Source organism: Rutilus rutilus (genome assembly GCF_951802725.1).
Source record: "Rutilus rutilus genome assembly, chromosome: 2".
In the NCBI taxonomy this organism is placed as follows: Eukaryota; Metazoa; Chordata; class Actinopteri; order Cypriniformes; family Leuciscidae; genus Rutilus; species Rutilus rutilus.
In genome coordinates, this window is record NC_140210.1 from 4,786,752 (window position 1) to 4,803,614 (window position 16,863).

At 37.2% G+C, this 16,863-nt stretch overlaps 2 long non-coding RNA genes across 2 annotated transcripts in view; one reads left to right on the forward strand and one right to left on the reverse strand.

The window, feature by feature from the left end:
* The window catches only part of LOC311286763, a 71,521-nt gene extending 54,916 nt beyond the window's left edge, over window positions 1-16,605 (reverse strand). Inside the window, exon 1 of the long non-coding RNA XR_014626630.1 lies at window positions 16,541-16,605. This is a non-coding gene — a long non-coding RNA (uncharacterized lncRNA). The remainder of the gene's footprint in view (window positions 1-16,540) is intronic.
* Window positions 5,481-6,012, forward strand: LOC311286675. The gene is made up of 3 exons (XR_014626614.1): window positions 5,481-5,566; window positions 5,775-5,809; window positions 5,948-6,012. It is a non-coding gene; the product is annotated as an uncharacterized lncRNA (long non-coding RNA).
* Window positions 16,606-16,863: the final 258 nt, after the last annotated feature.

Consider the following 16,863-nt stretch of genomic DNA (forward strand, 5'->3'; position numbering starts at 1 on the left):
CAGACAGTTGAAAAATAAGACATATTTATATATTTTAAGTATCTGAATTCAAAACCTGACTACTTGATGACAGATGGATTAAAAACAAACAATTAAACCAAGCAAGCAAGAGTTTGCATGACACTGATGAGCATTTCTGTGCAAGTGAATGGAGGGAGACTGGACTCTCTTCTGTTGTTATCCATCCATTCGTAGTCTTCAATTTCGGTTATGAATGAAAGAACCTTTGGACCAGGGGTGCCCAACTCAGTTCCTGGAGGGCCACTGTCCTCCAGAGTTTAGATCCAACCCTAATTAAACACACCTGAAACAGTTAATCAAGGGATGTGTCTCAATCAGCTCCCTAGTTCAGTAGTCAGGGCACTGATCAGGAAGTCGGCCATTTTAAGGGCTGTCTCAATCGCAAAGTCCTTCCATGCACTAAATCGTTCGCATCTCTAAAAAAGTCAATGCACTGTGAAAACCAGGGTGCATCAATGCTAACTATGTTTCCATAGCGAAAGTTCTGAAGCACGAAACATAAATGCAAGCCAACTCACCACACATAATGGTACGCAATAGAGGTTTTGAAAAAAACAAACCATTATTATATATCAGCATGAACGCACATTGCTAGACAAGCAAGCTAGGTAAGCTAGCTAACATATATAATTTAATTACGGCTGAAATGTTGCAGGTATATGTAACAAGCAAGGTATTTATTATAATGTACTTTCAATCACATTTAAAAAAAATAATGCCAGAAAGATATCAGTTCTGCTGTTGTTCATAAATACCAGTCATGATGATGTACAATGACGACTTTTCCATATCGCTGGAAAATAGAGCCATCAGTGTCCCAATGTGTAGTGAGCTAGGGTCCTTACCAGGGCCTGGATTTGTGACTCACAACCTAGGGAGCTGATTGAGATGCAACCAAGGTCTTCAGGATTACTAAAAACTTCAGGTGTTTTGGAGCTGGTTGGAGCTAAACTCGGCAGGACAGCGGCCCTCCAGGAGCGGAGTTTGACACTTGTGCTTAGAACTGACCACCAGCTGCTTTCTTGAAGTGTCTTTTCTACTTTCAATCCCTTGGGGTTTATCTTAAATAAGCAAAAAAGAAAAAGACCAGGAAATAGAAAACAAAAACAAACAAAAAAACGTTTAAGGCATCATCGAAACATCAAATGTACAATCTAGCATCATATCAGTAAGGTTTGACTACACCTCAAAACACTGCAAAAAAAACACATTATCTGGAGACTTTCTACCCTTCTCACTGTACAAATATTTGAATAATTTCCCTTCTATGACTTGATTCATTGTTTTGTCTCATATTATTTAGCACTCAAAAGGTTTCTGTGAGCCTGCGGTTCTATAACAGTCTACCTTGACAAGGAGAGATTTGTAAAAAAATATGCCTGGAAATGCGAGAGGGAATTTGACATCTAAGGGAATATGTTGCTGTGCCTCTTATGATAGACTTCATGATTCATCAAAGAGATGTTTATTTGACAGAAAAGATAAGAATTGACAAAAATAGGTTCCACTCCATTACACCCTACAAGCAGACCTTTCCAAAGTCAACTGATCTCTGTATTTATCGGTTTGGAAGTTAAATACAGGTTATTTTAGTGGGCAGTGTGTTACTTAGTACATCAGATGAGAATAGATGTAGCATTTTCAGAGATGCAAGGTTTTAGTAGTAACATTTTAACAGTGTTGTTTTCCCTATGCTACAAAGTGAAATGATTCAATTTTACAGATTAACAGTTATGGTTGAATGCTAACATGTGACTGTGTGAAACTGGGATCAAGCTAGTTTTGTGGACAGTAATTGAAATGGGGAAATTGATTCAACTGACAAGTTTTACGAGTGGGCATGCATTACACTTCCTCATGGGTGAGCGGTTCTTGAAAGGTCAGTGAACCCTGAAATGGAATTTCTCCACAACACAACTTAACAGGTCTGCTCAACAAGCCAATGGCATTTATTTATTTATTTATTTGTCATCATTGTATATCCATTTCAGCATGTTTACTGATAAAATAAAATCTTGTAGTTTGGAGGACAATTACAGAGATGAGATTGCTAAAGCAAACATCCCTTTGTTGTAAACCCCAAACCCTATTACACTTTGTTGATTTATGATACCTCAAAATCATCTTGCTTGTTGAGGAGAGGTGTGCTATTGCTTTTACAAGCGATCAGTCCTGAGAGTAACTCTTAAAACATCCTAGCAACAACATAGCAACATTTTGAGAGAGAGAGAGAGAGAGAGAGAGAGAGAGAGAGAGAGAGAGAGAGAGAGAGAGAGAGAGAGAGAGAGAGAGCTTTGCCACCAGCTGCAACTAGGATCATTGTAATCAGCACTCACATTTTCATCAGAAAATGTAAAAAAATCAAAGTTTCACTAGTGTTATTATTTGTAGTGTGGTATTGTAAAAACTTAGGTAGAAGACGTATTTGGTAGGTAGGTAGTTCGGTTAGGGATATCGGTAGGTAGTTCAGTTGGTAGTTATGTAGTTCGGTAGGTAGGTAGGCAAGTAGTTCAGTAGTTCAGTAGGTAGTTCCAACGCTATGTCACGACCAATTCGTACGAGTGAGTAAAAGGTGGCTAATTCATATGATCTCACTCGTACGATTTTTGCTAAATCATACATATTTTATGAGCTGTGAAGCCAATTCGTATGAAATCGTACGAATAACCTACCCCTGACCCCACTCCTAAACTCACCCATCACGTGGGTTTAGACAAATTGTACGAATTCATACGGATGAGGTCGTACGAATTCGTACGAATTAGCCACCTCGTAAAATTCGTGAGATCGGGTTGGTAGTTCAGTAGGTAGCATGTAGTTTGATATGTATGTGGTCCAAAACATAGGTAGGTAGTTTGGTAAGTTCGGCAGGTAGGAAGGTTTAGATCGCAAATAATTCCTTTACTTCAATCAGAAAATAATGGAGACAGAATGTTATCGGTCTCAGCAAACCTTATAATTTCTACTGCAATATCCATCATGGACTGTGATTGACAATTAAAACCATCTGGGAATTCAAGAAAGGGGTCACAGAACCACCAATGATTGAGTTTAAAATAAACGCTTACAATTCCACTTAAAAATTAGCAAGTTAAAGGGTTAGTTCACCCAAAAATGAAAATTCTGTCAGTAATTACTCACCCTCATGTTGTTCAAACCCCATAAGACTTTCGCTCATCTTCGAACACAAATTAAGATATTTTTGATGAAATCTGAGAGCTGTCTCACTCCCTTATAGGCTGCTTGGTAATTTCATCTGCCGCCCCAGAAAGTAAGTAAAGACATCGTTAAAATAGTCCAAGTGACTACAGTGGCTCAACCTTAAGTTTATCAAGCGACGAGAATACTTTGTGCACATTCAACTATTCATTTTCTTCCGTGTGGGCCTCTGACGCGAGATGCAATTGCAGATGCAATAACCAAGCACCATTTGTGTTCCGAAGATGAACGAAAAGTCTTACGGGGTTGGAACAACATGAGGGTGAGTAATTACTGACAGAATTTTCATTTTCAGGTGAACTAATCTATTAATCGAGAGAACTACTCATCTGTCGGTATAAAGAAAGCGGAGTGCTGTGCCAGGCAAGACAAAGTTACAGCACAACAAACACATACTTAAAATGCTGCAACGTGTTTTAAAGCATTCAGTAGGCTGTTAGAATGTAATGAAGTGGGAATTATAAACTGCGGTTTAATAATTGATGCTATTCTAACCGTGAAAGATCAATGAATGTTTGTGCCATCCCGAGGCCAACAATGCCCCGATGCTATAAAAACCTTGAGAAAACACTTGATATAGGACACGGTAAGTGTGGCGGAGTTACCTGTTACCTTGGGCAGTGCTAGAATCTCAGGAATATGCTAGAAGCGAGATGACGAAACCTGCAAATGTTTCGTGAAGTTGCAGACTGTAGTGAAACTTAAGTTTTATGCAGAAAAACTTCAAATATTATAGAAAGGGTTCACACAAAAACAAAAGTTCTGTCATTATTTACTCGTGTCGGTTCACACCTTACATAGACCACAAAAGGAAACTTGTTTTTAAGAGTATCTCAACTTTTTTTTCATTTTTTTTTTTCATATAATACAATGAGAATGGGGCTGTCAAATTTTAAAATGACAAAAAGCACCATAAAAGCAGCATAAAATAAGTCCATATGATTTGTGTAAAATATTCCAAGTGTTTTGAAGCCATATGATAGCTTTGTGTGAGAAAATAATTTCATTTCAGTTTTTTTTTTTTTTTTCTCTTTTCTTTTTTCCTCCCACATATACTTTCTATCCAACATCAGAGTGTAGAGTGATTTGTACTTGAAATACATGGGAATGTAATTCCTCAAACTGAACTTTTATGAACTTTTTGAAGGTATGCTATCTCTGACATTCATAAACCCTTTTCTATGCAAATTTGGAGCAGGTAGGCAAACACATTGTGCAGGATCACAGTAATTGTTCCTCTTCAGTCTTTGCACAGCGAGGCAGCCATAAATCTGGTGCTTGATGTACAGTTAACGTCTCCTTTGTCTGTGAATCTTGGATTAATCATTGAACGGCAATTAGGAATTGTGTGCACAGTAGGAAATCTACCTCTCTGACTGAGTGCCACAGAATATTCATTATGCATTAAGAATGGCTTCAGTTCTCTCAGTTTCTTTCTCTTGGGGTACACACATATATACTGTATATGTATGTACTGTATATGTATATATGTATAACACTGCATAATATATATATATGTGTGTGTGTGTGTGTGTGTATATATATAATTATAGCAACTCTCCTACATTATTGTCTTAGAGAGGCAGAGAAAGCAAGCAAATCGATCACAAAACAACCATGATTGAGCTGACTAACTTCAACTTTCAATTATCACAATTGCTATGAAGTATTTTTTTTTCTTTATTGTATGTGTATATATGTATGTGTATATATTAATATGGAAGTCAGCAGAGCTACACATCAGCGGGTATATTAAGAGTATATTGGCATAACTCAACCTCTCACTTTCTCTGAGCCTTTATTCATCTCAGTCAAGGTTTCTGTTTCCTGTGCATATGTCATTCAGTACCACTCTATAAACAAAATTATTATCCGTTGCAAATCTGATTGGCTGCTGACCTAAAAGTAGAGTAAAAAGTGATAACTTCTCTTTTGCCCTCACTCTTTCCCTTAAGCAGTGTTATTACCAGTTTCATGTCAGCTCAGTTTCCATAGCAACCCATCTCAGCACAGAGCTAATGGTGGAAAACTTCAGTGCCTAAGTGTTTCATCCAAGTGACAGTGAGTCAACTAAAGTTCAGTCGCCCAAACCAGATACATGTCTTTCCAGCGCACCATGACCTCCCCCTGCATATGAACATCAAATCACAAATGCTCAGTCAAAACATTATCAAACACCATGAGGAAGTGGTCAAGAGTGTTTTTTTGTTGTTGCTGTTGTTGTTGTTTTTTGGTATTGGGGTTAATGTGAGAATGAAAACTGACCTGCAGAGGGAAAATGGTGGAAATGATGGAAAATGGACCAAAACGTTTAGACAACGTTTAGGTCCACGTTTAGGTCCACGTTTAGACAACGTTTAGGTCCACGTTTAGACAACGTTTAGGTCCACGTTTAGACAACGTTTAGGTCCACGTTTAGACAACGTTTAGGTCCACGTTTAGACAACGTTTAGGTCCACGTTTAGGTCCACGTTTAGACAACGTTTAGGTCCACGTTTAGACAACGTTTAGGTCCACGTTTAGACAACGTTTAGGTCCACGTTTAGACAACGTTTAGGTCCACGTTTAGGTCCACGTTTAGACAACGTTTAGGTCCACGTTTAGACAACGTTTAGGTCCACGTTTAGACAACGTTTAGGTCCACGTTTAGACAACGTTTAGGTCCACGTTTAGACAACGTTTAGGTCCACGTTTAGACAACGTTTAGGTCCACGTTTAGACATTCTACTAACTGTAGTAAAAAAAATAAAAAAAAATAAAAAATAATCAAAACTAGCGAAGCATCTTTAGAGGGACAGTTCACCCAAAAATGAAAATTAAGTCATGAATTACTCACCCTCATGTGATTCCAAACCCGTAAGACTCGTTCATCTTCAGAACACAAATGAAGATCTTTTTGATGAAATCTAAGAGCTTTCTGTCGCTGCATTAACACCTACGCAACTACCACTTTGATGCTTCAAAAAGTTCATAAAGAGATCGTAAACTAATCCTTCTGAATCAAACTGATCAAAACGATCTCTTTATGAAATGATTGAAGCAACAAAGTGTCAGTTGCGTAGCTGTCTATGAAGGGACAGAAAGCACTCAGATTTCATCAGAAAGATCTTCATTTGTGTTCCAAAGATGAACGAAAATCTTTTTTGGTGAAAACTCCTTTATCAACCCCCCAGAGCAGTGTGGAGCACTTTTGTCATGGATGGATGCACTTTGATGGATTTCAAAACTTAAACGGCTATTCACTGCCATTATAAACCTTGGAAGAGCCAGTACGTTTTTTTTTTATATAACTCTGTCCGATTGTATTCGCCTGAAAGATGAATGTCATAAACACCAAGGATGGCTTGAGGGTGAGGAAATCATGGGGTTATTTTCATTTTTGGGTGAACTATCCCTTTAATTAACCCATAGGTTAAATCAAACGGTCTTGTCTATAAAAGATACTGACTGACAGAAAGCCTGTCAATATTTCTCACTTTATATAAGTTAAGCTCAGCCATGATTCATTCTAGATTACACTTAAATATAGATATGAAATTGTATGACAATGTTTCATCGTCCTTCACTTGGATCGTTTCCTTCACTAAGGTTTCCTTCTCAAAGTACAGCTCCAAAAAGATTATTTAAAGCACAACACGCATCTAATTGACTCATCTTGTGACATTTTTCTCCCAGAGTTATTATAGTTTGGCAGACAGAAAAAGAGTCCTTAGAAGAGGTTCAAATAACTAAATTATATACTTGATACACTAGCTGAAAAGTTACATTTTAATAACGTATATTTTTTTTAAATATCCGACAGAGGTGTGCATTGTAATTGCCACTGACTACATTTAGATGAAGCCAGCACAATACAAGTCATGTATGTTGTGTGAAGTATACGAGGGAAATTTCTTTAACAATTTAATGGAATACCTTATTTAATATGACACTAAGAGTTCAATTTTAAACCACTTAAATAAAACTTTTATACAAACCCTATGTTGAGGTTTAAAGTGATAGTTCAGGTTACTCATCCACATGCCAGTTGATTTTGTTTAGTTTGATTTGTGAGACAAACCATTCAGGGGTGTGTTTCCCGAAATCATTGTTTGCCAACTAAGGTCGCAAGTTCCTTCGTTACAAACATAGTTCAACGATTTGGTGTTTCCCCGAACCATAGTTTCCAACGAACATTCAGAGATCAATTGTAGTAATTGTGAACCTGATCAATTGATTCATTGATCTGACCAAAAATAACAATTCTTTACAAAACAAACATCATTACATCTGTCACAAACTCAACAAAGAGAGCTAGAAGAAATGGCAAGATTTCCAATGAATAACGACATTGATTCAGTGATAATGATTTGATCGTTAAGGCCAATAACTGATAGATGTATATAAACAAATAAATGAGTAAAATGTTACAAGTGGATTTAGACATAACATTCTGCAGTATGAAAAATGATTTGCTAAATATTACATGTAAGAGTTATAAGAGTCATTATTATTTTAACAATTAACTTTAAGTAAGCGAAGATGATTCCCCCAAAAATATTTGCATTCACTCACAAAAGCACTGAAATATAGTTTTTCCTCCCACCTCATTTTTCCGTTTCTGGCAGAAATCAAAACCCTTTTAATCACCTTAGAGTGTAGAATTGGTTTCCTCTATTAAAGAGACACACATTTGTATTTAAAAGTGCATCACCCAGTAACTCAAAGCATTAGCAAAAGCAGTTATTAATGAGTGTTGCTAGAAAATTGAGGTCAAGAGGAAACTGATTCACACTCTTGCTTTGAATTTCATTGGTAATGAAGAGTCGATAAAGTGGTGGTCTTTTCTTTATGAGACTCATAATTAAATGCAAACATTTTCTAGGCTTAATCTACCATAGTATATAACAAAGAAGATTCAAAAAGTAAGAGTTCTCGTTTCAGTGTGCAATTACGCCGATGTTTCTTTAACAAGACAAAGCAATTTGCTATAAAGCCCAAGCATCAATATCATGGCAAATGATACCCAACATTGAGGCTTTAAAATGGAAAATTACTAAAGAGAATGGAAATCACTTTCCCCCGGAAGACGAATGCTTTGCACTCGGCCAATCGTTTGTAATTTTAAACCTCTTTTTCAAAGATTATAGCTCCTGGACATTATGGGGAAAAAAAGAAGAAGAGCACTTTACACTGTGTGTTGGAGGTGCAAATGTGCACGTGCCATCTTGAAATCATGTTAGTGTGATACAGAAGAACCCTGTACTGTAATATGACAGGCACAGAACAATGAACTAATTGAGAGCACTTCGTCTAGTTCAGAAGAGAACAAACCTGATCTGAAATCCTGTTAATGTTTGTGTTAATGAACATGGCTGATGTTTATATATATAAACCTGTCCTTAGTTAGAATAATGGCGAAAAGGACAATCTTCACTTACTTTTACGAAGTGCCAAAAAACTGGGTCAACTCCAGCACTGTTCAGAAAGAAAACTCGGATGCTAAATTATGTATTGCACACACGTACACCAGGTTATTAGTCCACTTCCTCATGGAAACTCTTCAGCTAAAAAGGGGCATTTGCTCTGAGCACCCCTCAAACTGAATGCGTACAGTCCTACTGGTCAGACATAATGCTAGAGAAAACGTTCTTGTGTAAAAAAAAAAAAAAAAAAAAAAAAAAAAAAAATTCCCCGGGCACCTTCGTACGGGAGAACTTCAGGCTGCTGCGTGAGTCTATTTAAATCACAGAAATTGATTGAAGGGGCACCTCACTCTATGGATTGGGTTTCTTATTTCAACATTTGTCCTTGGAGCAACGTGATGACTTTTAAAGCCTTTAAGGGTAACAAACGGCTCAGTGGGAACGTGTGAATGGAAAAGCTTAAAACGGTAACTCAGTTATCTTCAGAAAGGACATACTGTACAGGACAAAGTGTTTTAAGGCTTAGCATTTGCAAACATCGATAACAATGAGCACTCAAATCACATAAGCAATACTGTATCTCACAAGGTTATCGGATTTGAAGAGTTTAGGTTTCACTCAAGACTTTCAGAGTATCTTTATTTCAGCAACCTGCAGTATGAATACAACATTTATAAAGGTAAGGTCAGAGAACAGAAATGAATTGCATACTATAACTGGTTGTTATGTTCTTACTTTTGTGCATGAAGAAAAAACCCACAAAAAAAACCCCACTCAACTTTAAATGTAAGTATAAATGGATTATTATCAATGAGTGAGAACACAATCAGTTCCGCCAACCGTTGTCGTGTCTGCAACACTTCACCATGTCACGACAGAAAGACGAGCATGTAAAAAAAAAAAAAATCATCCTCCATGGTGGGTCCCATCCAAGGGCGTAACTTTGGGTCTACCATTGGGGGGGTTAAACTCGCGGCATATTTATTTATTTATTTATTTATTGAATAATTTTCTTGTGTAAAAGCCAAGGTAACATGCGCGCGAGTACTGAATTGAGCTCTCTTTCGTGTCTGAATGGACAAATACACACAACATTATGTCGAAATGTCCGTTTTGGAGAGTATTCACGTAAACTATGTTGGTTATGTCTTAAAGGGATAGTTCACTTTGAAATTAATTTTTGATATGTTTTAGCTTACCTCAAGGGCATCCAAGATGTAGGTGTCTTTGTTTCCGCAGTAGTTTCAATTTTGATATTTTTAGGTCAAACCGTTCTTGTCTGTCAGTCATAATGCAGGTCTGTGGTCACTGTCTCAAAACACAAGCACAGAGTCCAAATTAAAACAATTCCCCATCGTCCAAATGAAACAATTCCCCATCATAAGTACACATTGATGGCCTAAGACACGAAACGAGCGGTTTGTGTGAGAAAACGAACAGTATTTATATAGTTTTTAGTTCTTGAAAACAGCACACGTCCAAATGGTCTGACGGCGCGGGCGAGTATAGATGTATACATAGATGTCGCCTTGGCTACGGTTTCGTTCCAATGAACTGCAGTAGCGAATGCGACATCTAGTGTATACATCTATACCCGCATAGATATATACACTAGATGTCGCTTTGCTACGGTTTCGTTCCAATGAACTGCAGTAGCCAAGGCGACATCTATGTATACATCTATACTCGCCCGCGCCGTCAGACCATTTGGACGTGTGCTGTTTTCAAGAGCTAAAAACTATATAAATACTGTTCGTTTTCTCACACAAACCGCTCGTTTCGTGTCTTAGGCCATCAATGTGTACTTATGATGGGGAATTGTTTCATTTGGACGATGGGGAATTGTTTTAATTTGGACTCTGTGCTTGTGTTTTGAGACAGTGACCACAGACCTGCATTATATGACTGACAGACAAGAACGGTTTGACCTAAAAATATCAAAATTGAAACTACTGCGGAAACAAAGACATCTACATCTTGGATGCCCTTGAGGTAAGCTAAAACATATAAAAAATTAATTTCAAAGTGAACTATCCCTTTAAACAGTTTTGAGTGTATTGGATGTGCATCAGCGCACGTCACTGGACATGATCCGACGTCTTAAAGTGACAGTGGGTAATAAACCTAATGCGGTCTGTGTATTGATCAAGCAACAAAAGGAAAAGAGAAAAGCATTCACTGCTCGTTAATAGCTTTAATAATAATTCATTATATTTAATTCATACAAATAAATATGTCTTCTGCTTGAAAGAATAAAGAATGATGATATTTTTTAGATATGTTGTCACCAGTATAGTTATTTTTTAATCCAACCAACTCCAAAACGTTTTGAGTTGTACGTATTTTTATCTTAATTTTCGTATATGTAAAAAAATATATAAAAAAAAATATATAAAAATAAATTCTGCATGAATACAAAAAAGCATACACAAATCTGTTTTTTACCTGTTTACAGATAATTACTTTGAATGGAGCTAAATAAATATAATACTATATATCATAAACATTTTAATGGTGTTTTTGTTATGTGACTAACAACTAACAACTATAGATGATAATAACAAAGTACAGAAACAACATGTTTATTTTGGGACGGTTGACATTCAGTGTTGCCAGATTGGGCGGGTTCCCGCCCAATTGGGCGGTTTTGAATTTGATTGTGCGGGTAAAAAAGGATTTGGGCGGGTGGACAAAATTTGGGCTGGTTTGGGGTCAGTTCGGCGGTTTTCAAACATCTACATTTTAAAGTCTAATTGATTAAAAAACTAAACTAAAGTGTGCATGTAGTCCATAAAATCAGTCATCATTCATGACATTACTGTACACACACGCGCGCCCATGCAGAGTCAGCTGGCGTTAGTGTTGACATCACCGACGAGCACGCACTTCTAGCCAATCAGTGATCAGCAGGCAGATGCGATTGAGCGCGATAAGTTGTAGCTGTATATTCAAGTGATCGCTAATGCCAAAGTTTTATCTACACAGTAAAGAGTAAGATAGTGAGCAACTCTAAAAACGTACACCTGGTGGGATAGATGGTGAATATAACTCTGAGGAGAGCACAGTTGAATGACTTGAAATTAAATGAAATATGGGACGTGAAATATGTCCATGGCCATGTGCACACTAACCTAACCTTACCAGAGACATCGGCAACTTTTACACCGTCCAGATTGCACTATACTCGACCCTGACAGCTGCTGAAAAAGGTTTGAATCAACGATGAATGAGTTTGACTGCTAAATTCTGCGTTATGTTCTGCAATGTGTACTTCCGAGGGTTAAAGTAATCGGTTCATTTCTTGATTGCCGTTTTGACAGTGTCCATCTGGACATTTTAGTCATATTGGCTATAATTCTCCTTTATTATTGCCCTGTTTTGATCTGTTTTCCTGGAATTTTATTTTTTATTTTATTTTATCATTGTTATTTTGTTTTAAGGAGATAAAAATTGTGCTTATCAACCTTGAATGACATGGTAATGAATTTATATCATATTATTTTGGCGGCAGTAAAATTTTGGGCGGTTTTTTCTTGTAGTGGGCGGGTTTTGGTGAGCTTTTGGGCTGGAAATCACCGTCCCAATCTGGCAACACTGGTTGACATTCACTTTAGGACGGTTCAAATCGTTTTTCAGGACGGTTCCAGGACGGAGGTGAAAAAAGTTAGTCTGGAGCCCTGAACAGCATTAAAAACTTTCAAATAGAGAAAATGAAAGTGCAATTATATTATCACTTTGCATGAAATAAGACTCAAAAGTAGATAAAAAAAAATGTGTGTTTGCATTTAGCCTCTGATAACATAAAATTCAGAAACTGAGAAAATACAAGTGTGGACTAACGTTAACGTTAGTTGTGCTTTGATTCAACTCCATGCAAAAAGAACAAAATAATAATAATAATAATAAAAATAAATAATAATAATCTCAAATTGAGCCGGAGGTGGTAAATTCCTAATAATATACGTATTTTTTTTTTTAGGTATTTTAATAAGATACCTAAAATACGTTGCGCATACAGCTCAACTAACGCGATCGTTATAAAGGTGTTTGCACAACAAAACACATCCACTTGCACATATTTGACAATCGGAATATCATATATATCCTGCTATAGCTAACAAATTTGTGAAATCTTGAATAAAAAAGGAAATAAAAGCAGATCATCAGTCATTCAGCGTGGCTGCGGTGTGACAAGCAATGAATGACGCGTCTCCATGGGAACCATAAAGTGATACTACGATCAATAACGGTCGCCTTGAAAAACTTTTAAACTTACGTGTGTAAAGGTTAAGTAAGGCTTACATTTAAACGTGTCTTTGTTTTGTTTTGAGTGTATGGTCAATAAATAAAGGAATTAAAAAGTTGGGCACAAATCCTGTTTGTCGCGCCCCACTTGTCATGGCTCTATTCCCCACCAGTGGGCCGCGCCCGCGCCCCACACTTTGAGAAACGCTGAGCTAATATAGGGGTACCTCCGTTTGGTCAGGATTTTTCCTCTTTTTGGCTGGTGTCGACCAACAATGAAAAATCGTTGTCTGGCTGCCTTTCAGTGTCCTTTTCATCTTTCCATCCGTTAGCATGCTTCTCCAACCAGTCATCCCAGCGACTGCGCAAAATTGTTAACAAACTTGGTAGAGAAAGCGGGTTGGGTAATACCAAGTAGGCTAGTCGGTGCGGTGGGCGGGGGTACATTACAGCTTTTTTTTAAATATGATACTATCTTTCTTGCTGGCAAATGAAATTAATAAAGAAAACGAACAAAAGTATTAATTCGGAATATTTCATATTTATTTTAATCTGAATGATGTGATGATATTGGGGGGGTTATATTAGCTGGATCTGATTTTTGAGGGGGTCATGACCCCCGTAACCCCCGTGCAAATTACGCGCATGGTCCCATCACATCTGTGACATTGACCATTGACCAATAGGAGCACAGAAGCTCTACCGTACACAGCTTTCAAAAATAGCATTACAAAAGAGAGACAATGCTATTGGTTCTGACAGGTGGAATAATGCAACAGATGAAAGGTTTGTGGCGCTATGGCAACAATACTCATGTCTTTATGATGTTTCCTCGAGGGACTGAGTAAAACAAAGATAAATGTTTGCGAACGATAGCGGCAGTGCTTCAGCAACCTGGTGAGTACTGGAATTAGCATTAAGCTAACACGCCATTGTTTACACTCTTGTTTACAGTTGTCAGTCACTAGTTCGGCCTTCTCTATGACATCACAACACATTGTTAAAGATGACAAGCAATGATTGGTTGGGAAGCAACGTGTAGTCTGACATGTTTCTTGTCAACGACACAATAATTTAGGAGTCAAAATCAAATAATCTGACACAGTGGCTACCGTAACAGACAAAAACAGTGTAGTCTGAACCCAGCATCAATTTTCTTAAACGTTTATTCAAATAAAAGAGAAACAGAATCAACCTAAATACATTCATTTTGACCAACAAATATACTTAATTAGTTAAATCGGGTAGACGTGTTCAGACAGAAAAACATTCGTTCTTAACAGGTAAAGCATGCATAATCCATCATTACACACATATGTGCTGATGCAAAGGAAAGCCTGTGTAATTTAGCACAATAGATTTACTCTAAAACAAATTAAACCAAGGATTGTCTAAAAAGAAAATAGATTCACACCGTTCTAATTTCCTCTCAAAGACCTTCCAATGATTTGCTGGAGCACTTTCAGGGCCAACATTTAAACGCTGTAAATCCTTACACCTTTATCACCTCATTTCCAATTCACTCTTCTTTTCAAATGCCATAATAATCCGCTCTTCTTGCCCTCCACCCCTATTTGCGATAAATCAGCGAGCCTCACGTCTTTCGCAAATGTCCCTTACTAACAAGTGTGGAGGAAACGTTCCAAAGCTCTTTGCTCAACCATCATTGTTCTTTAAAAGACAACTGTTGCTTTCTTACAAACGCAGGCAAACAATGAACAAAAGACAACATCATGCATGCTGAAGAAAAACTAGACTAGACACAAAACTCCCCCATAGGTATTGCCAGTGCATTAGAAAATGATTACGGGTACCAAAAAATGTAGTATAGGACTGGCTCATGGCCAGATAATAACACAAAAGAGCTCTTTTTAAAGATTAATAGAAACATTATGCATGGCAGGAATGAGAGCTTTCCATATTTTGCTTGCTCATAGAATTGTGTAATCTAGCCTCATTGTCTGGCTGTAAGTTGGTGTGATCATGATAAGGTTTAGTGTGAGTTAACTTACTCCTTTTTCTTCCTCTAAAGTTATATTAAGTGCTATGAAAATCTGCAATAGGACTGATGATGGTAGCAAACTCTTGACTGTATTTTAATAGCTATACAACAGGGGATTTCAGTTGGTTATAAACACCCCGTTGGGGGAAACACTGAGGGAAACTCGATGGAAATTGGTATTTTAAGCAAAAAGGGAAAAAAATGATTTTCTTTCTTTTTTTAAATGAAGATAATTCATAAGATACTCTCATGGGTATTAAGCGTTTTAATTTTGAGGGTAATATCTGGAAGGTAGGACACCTTGACTTAAATTTGTGTAAAGGTAAGTAGGCTAACATTAATTACACTTGTGTACCTGGAAATACATGTATACTAGAAGACTGAAAATGTATTCCTCACCTTGAAGGAACTGCAGTCTACACCAGCTTTGTATGGGAAACAATACACAAAGATAAACCAGTGAATTTTGCTTTTGAGTTTAAATGTGAGACTTGCACATTTACAACATCCCAAGACATACAATTAAGCGATTAGCAAAGCTTCCAATTACAATCCAATTACCAATGACAGTATAAGGAACAAGACTGATGAGATTGATCATTCTCGTTCAGCCCTGGTGAACTACAATTGCCTGACATGAAGAAATACTCGCAATAGTTTCTTTTACCAGCCTCAGACATACGCATGCACATTTCAAGCATGTCACGCACAATATAGACACTAAAATGGCAGAAACACAAGTTCTGATCAGACTTCCGGAAGGCAGATAAATAATATAAATGCAATGATCACTTCTGGGGAAGGGCTAAACACGTCGGTTTGTGAGATTTTATGCCACTGAATATTTGACAGGTATTTTAGTTGTATTAGTTGTCAAGTAGAGATTCGCAAACAAAACATTACATTTCGCTTTGTTTTCAAAATTATATCAAGGCTATTTTTTGTGTGTTGAAAATCAACTTTATTTCACGTCTTAAAGATGAGAACCTGAAATTAGCTTTACCAAAGTGGTCACAGTATTTTACAGCCACCAAGATTGGATATCAAGCTAGATGCGCTTTGAAGGTTTTGCTTTATATTTTGAACAAACTGCATTTGTCTGCCAGGGTTTGATTTCCACTGTTATCACACTATCATGCCATCATAACACAACTTCACAGTGTTTCTTTCACAGGCTGTCACTGAGAGAATTACTATCATTACAATTCAAATATGATGGACCTGATCTCAACAAAGGCCTATCAAATCAATATACATCACATAAATATAAGGTCTACACTTATAACTGTTACAGTTAGATATGATATATTTGCCTATGGAGAAGAGTTGAATTAGACAGTAGTTGAGTGAATCATGGCAGTATATCAGACAAAAACTAAACAGAAATAATTAACCAGCTTTCATGAGAAATCAATTTAGTAGTGCCTCGTTAAGCATGGTAAATGTCAACCACGAATTCTCATGCATCAATGAATCTAAAGCATATGCAAAAACAGTTCATGAATAGCCTACCTCAAACCACCACTACATAAAATATTAATATTTGTTCTAGACATTATATGTCCACCACACACAAATGAAAAGAAAACCAGTCCTTGAGCCACAAAGCTAATCCAAGTTCCTCTAAAAAACAGAAGCATGTGCCTACCTTGAAACCACTAGCCGAACCGCTAACAGGTGCTACGAGGACCCCAGGTATCCATCAACTTTGCCTGTATTACATGGTACTGTATTACAGACATGTTCCATAGCTACAGTTTATGTAAGGATGCGGTTTAATTGATATAATCATGGTGTTTAAGATTGTACTCTTGCACAGAGGATGTTAAAGTGATTGAAAGAGCTCATTTCAACAGTGGCAGATTGAACAAGTCGATGCTGAAACATAAAAGTGTGTTTACAGTCATTTGTTGTCAACAGATACTCAGCATGTCAGCAACACATCTGGCTCAGGTAACAACGGCTTTTCAC